Genomic DNA, 4,923 nt, shown 5'->3' with positions numbered 1-4,923 from the left:
TAAATTAAAAGCAAATGCAGCAATTTGTTGAGATAATGGAGAAAAAGTTGGAGGAGAAGTTTACAGAGAAATTAAAAGAAATGAGAGCAGACATCACATCTGCAATAGAAAGCGTGGTTAAAAGTATTGATATTTTGGATGAAAGAGTGGAAGATCTTGCTCAAAATGATATTAGATTGGAAGCCAAAATGACAGAAACTGAAAATGTAATAGAGAAAATGGACTATGACTTGATTTCGACACAGTATTCTCAGATGGAGTTTGCTTTAAGAATCAGAGGCCTAATAGAAAATCCTAAGGAAAATTTGGAGAAAATGGTTTCTGAGGCTTTGGAAGGGGTGTTGAAGCGACCAGCAGATGAAATAATGCAAGATATAGATAAAATCTTCCGTGTTAATTCGTGGATCGCAAGACAAAGGAAACTACCCAGAGATGTGGTGGTTTATTTTACAAAGAGAATGATTAGAAATGAAGTTATCCAGGCCTCCTACAATATTGATTTTGTAATTGCTGAGCAAAAAGTTCTGATTTTAAAAGAGATCCCTGCAAAGATTTTAAGAAAAAGGAAGGAATTTGCTTTTTTGACACAAGAATTGAGACGACGTGATATTAAGTTTAGATGGCAAATACCAGTGGGTATGGTTTTGACCTATGAAGGTACGAGGTACTGTTTCACCACGGAGATTCAGGCACGTGATTTCTACAGTAATGTTTTAAAAGTAGTCCCCATACCATCTTTGGAATCTACCAAGAAAAAAGGTGAGAGAGAGTCTCAACATTCCAGAGAGAACCCGCAAGTTGCTGAAGGGTTAACGCAGGCAGATGTGAAAGATACAGGAGTGGGTCAAATTTCATTATCACTGGAGAAGGCCAGAAATTGGAAGAGGCGTGCTACTTCTGGACGAATGAATCAAGCCTGAAGATTTAGTCACATAACTGTAAGAGACAATAATGCAATAAGGATTATGGGAATTGGAATTGCTAGAAGGACTTATTTGGGGATATATTTTTTACCCTTATAAAATAATTATGTATTATTTCGTGTTGCTTTAGTTCTAAGATGATTATGAAAAGTTAATTGGGAAGATTTGTAGTAGTGTTTATTGATATTCTGTAGGTTATGATTTGTTATTTGGATGAAAAATTTTAAGCTTTTAGTTGGACAGAAGAATAGTTTTATAAAATTGATATAAATTGTTTTCTTTGTGATTGAAGTTAATTGGTAATATTTTTATGGGTAATATTGCAATAGGTAATAGAATATAAGAATATAAGAATGATGTGATTATATAAAAATTTCTTAAGTTTGGAAAGTAATCTATGGTATTTTAAGTTGTATAACATATTAGGATAATGTGAATTTAAAGCTTAGTTGGAATGAGGAATAGTTTTAGACAATTGATATAAATTGGTTTATTTGAGATTGTTTTTATTGGGTATCAGATTGGAAGGTATTATTTTGTATTTGAATAATCATTGATATGATATATATATGTATGTTTGGAATTTACCTATATGAGTTAAAGTTTGATAGTTTGAATAGTTTAGGATTGTTTGCGTAAGATCATGATTGCTTGTATTTTTATACCCTGTGTTTTGCTCTGGGAAGCGGGGGGGGGGAGGGGAAAGGGAGGGGTTGGGGAGGGTGAAGAGGGTGGGAGGGGAGGGGGTTGGGAGGGTTTTTTTTTCTTTTTTTGGGGTTTGTTAAAGATAAAATGTATTGTAAAACTTTTTAATTAAAAAAAAGATTCATAGATCATGAACTTCCACATTGTAGTGAATTGTTCTATATTTGTATTTAAATGACAATTATTTCTAAGTTCATCTATATCTGATGCAGTGTAGGGACCAGATAGTATTTCCTGTGGAGATGAGATGATCAGTAACTTAGCCAGAATATGCTTTTTCATTGCACCAGCACAGAAATTTTTTCTGGCTATTGAAACTTTAGGCTGCATCAATTGAAGGAACATGGCCACTTCACTTCACTTTTAAAAGTGGGAGGATCTCATTTGCAAAACTTTCATTGAAGTGAAGCACCTCTTGGAAGCTTTGCATAGTCCATTTGTCAGCTTATGCACTATTAATGCACTTGTGTGCCACCATTGTTGGTAAGGCATTTCCTTGTTTGGCAAAGATATTGATATGCTGAGCTACATTGCTGATGCAGTTCCATGGCCATAATTCTAAACTTTCAGACAGCTGGTGTAGGAATCAATGTTTCCCATTAATATAAAATGTATTGTATTCAGTGGGATTAAAGTAAAGCAAGGAATAAATACTCCACACATTAAAAGACAGATAATTTTCGTCCTCAACTCAGGCTTGGTTTTATCTAGAGTTACCTTATTGATGACAGGAGCTGCTTATAAATTAAAAAAAAAACAAACAAAAAAATCAATAAACAACTAGTAGATTGGTCACCTCTACCTCTTCTATATTTCACCATATAAAACCTTTTTCCATTTTGAAAGTTTAAAAATTGAAAACAATAAGTAAAAAATATGGAACATTGCAAACACTCACACTATTGCAGATACTTTAGAAAATGCCATGTTAGAAGTCACTTATAAAACAGTGGGAAATTCTCTGTGATTGATGAATGCTTTTGACAGAAAACTCAGCACATGGTTTTAGCTATTTTTCAAAACTCACACCATCCTCTTTTCCTTGCTTCACTTGTGCAACCTTGTTTCTTCTTTGCTCATCAGCGTTATATTTTCTTAATATAGATCCCAAGCTGCTTGTGATCATCAAGGTATCACATCCCACTGCTAAAAAAAAACATTAATGTATGGAACTCAATTTCTACTTCAAGATTTTAGTACCAGAGGGGCTGACCCCTGAATATATTTTTTTAACTCTTGAATCTATACATGACAGTTATAACTGTAAGAATTTAAACATATAACTGTTATAATCTATACATGACAGCTATAGAAAGGAGAGTCATCCCTGCAAGACATTGTGTGAAGTTTGCTAGAATAGAATAGAATAGAATAGAATAGAATAGAATAGAATAGAATAGAATAGAATAGAATAGAATAGAATAGAATAGAATAGAATAGAATAGAATAGAATAGAATAGAATAGAATAGAATAGAGCTGGAAGGGACCTTGGAGGTCTTCTAATCCAGCCCCACCCCCCCCCCCCCGTCAAGCAGTAGAATCTACACCATCTCAGACAAATGACTGTCTAGTGTCTTCTTAAAAATCTCCAATAATGGAGTGTCCACCATTTTTGGAGGCAAGCTGTTCCACTGGTTAATTTTCTTCACTGTCAGGAAGTTTCTCCTTAATTCCAGGTTGCTTCTCTCTTTGATCAGTTTCCATTAATTGTTTCTGGTCTTTCCTCCTTTCACCTTTGCTTTGGTGAATAGCATGACCCCCCCTCCTTCTTTGAGGCAGCCCCTCAAGTACTGGAATATCGCTATCATGTTTCCCCTATTTCTTCTTTTCTTTAGACTGCCAAACCTAAGACCCACAACTGTTCTTCGTATGTTTTAGTCTCCAGGTCTTTGATCATCTTAGTTGCTGTTCTCTGAATTTTTTCCAAATTTGATTCTATGCCTCTATTTATACAGCCCAGGATTGTATTAGCTTTTTTGGTTGCTATTGCACACTGCTGGCTCATAGTCAAGTGATCATCCACTAGGACACCAAGGTCCCTCTCACAGTTACTGTTTTTGAACCAGATCTTGCCTATCTGTACTTGTACCTTTGATTTTTCCTGCTTAAATGTAAAACTTTGCTTTTCTCCACATTGAAACTCATTTTGTTGGATAGGGCCCATTGTTCAAGTTTGTCAAGATCTTTTTGGATCCTGAGTTTGTCTTCTGGGATGTTGGCTACTCCTGTCAGTGTGGTGTTTCCCTTCAATTCCCTCATCTAAGACATTTATGAATTCTCTCATCTAAGTAATTTATGATGCTTGTTCCTTGGAAAAGTGCAAAGTTGGAACAAAGAAGAAAAGGCCACCCTTTTTAAGACTGCCATTGATTAATAAACAGTTGTCTGTCCCTCCAACATCTCCAAGGAATTTGGATTCCAGGACTTTTATCACCACTGGAAAAAAAGAACTTTGAAGCTGAGGCTGATGACTTGGTGAGCATCTCCAAACTGGGGACAGGTGCTTATGAGTTGTGGAGAAAGAACATCACATGAAGAGCAACATGATCATGGCTGTGAAGACGATCCGAGCCACTGTGAATACTCAGGAGCAGAAGGGACTGTTGGTGGATCTGGATGTCTCCATGAGGACAGTTGAGTGCTTCTACATTGTCACTTTTTATGGAGCTCTTTTCAGAAAGATGATGTCTGGATCGGCATGGAATTGATGGACATATCTCTGGATAAAATTCACAAGAAGGTTCTGGAGAAAAAGAAGACCATTCCTGAAGATATCCTGGGAAAAATAGCCATGTCTATTGTGCGAGCACTGGAGCATCTCCACAGTAAGTTGTCAGTGATTCATGGAGATGTGAAGCCATCCAACATCTTGATCAACAAATCAGAGTTCAGAGTGACAAAAGTGAGATGGACAGTGAATAAATTTAATAAATAAAATAAAATAAATAATCTCTTTAAAATCTCTGTAAAAACATTGGAATATCACAAAAGCCATTATTCATCTGAACTTTCAGAATAGAATCAGCAGTATTTGTGCCTTGTAAGTCTATTCCTGAATAAAAGGCAAATGCTTTCACAACTGAAGTTATATATCAGCTTTTTATGGTTGAAATATTACAAGCAAAATTCTGACTTCATACAAAATAATATATAGACTTTTACAAACCATAGCTTTTTGACTCTGACAGTTATTTTGTTGGCTTGCAATACCTTTTTGACTATTAGCCATATACTATTGCCAGGAGAAAAGTCATAGATGATTAAGCAATGATATGATGGAGTTATTTAAATTAA

General features: G+C 35.3%; 1 pseudogene across 1 annotated transcript; it reads left to right on the top strand.

Annotated features, from left to right (window-relative positions):
* The first annotated feature begins 2,086 nt into the window (after positions 1 to 2,086).
* Positions 2,087 to 4,564, top strand: LOC308665402 (dual specificity mitogen-activated protein kinase kinase 3-like; annotated as a pseudogene). Its single transcript has 2 exons — positions 2,087 to 2,111; positions 3,919 to 4,564. The product of its transcript is annotated as a dual specificity mitogen-activated protein kinase kinase 3-like (transcript).
* The last annotated feature ends 359 nt before the right edge of the window (positions 4,565 to 4,923 follow it).

This window comes from Vipera berus (genome assembly GCF_964194415.1).
Source record: "Vipera berus genome assembly, chromosome: 1".
NCBI lineage: Eukaryota > Metazoa > Chordata > Lepidosauria > Squamata > Viperidae > Vipera > Vipera berus.
The sequence above is the reverse complement of the archived record's forward strand: the minus strand, read 5'-3'. Positions and strand labels throughout refer to the sequence as shown.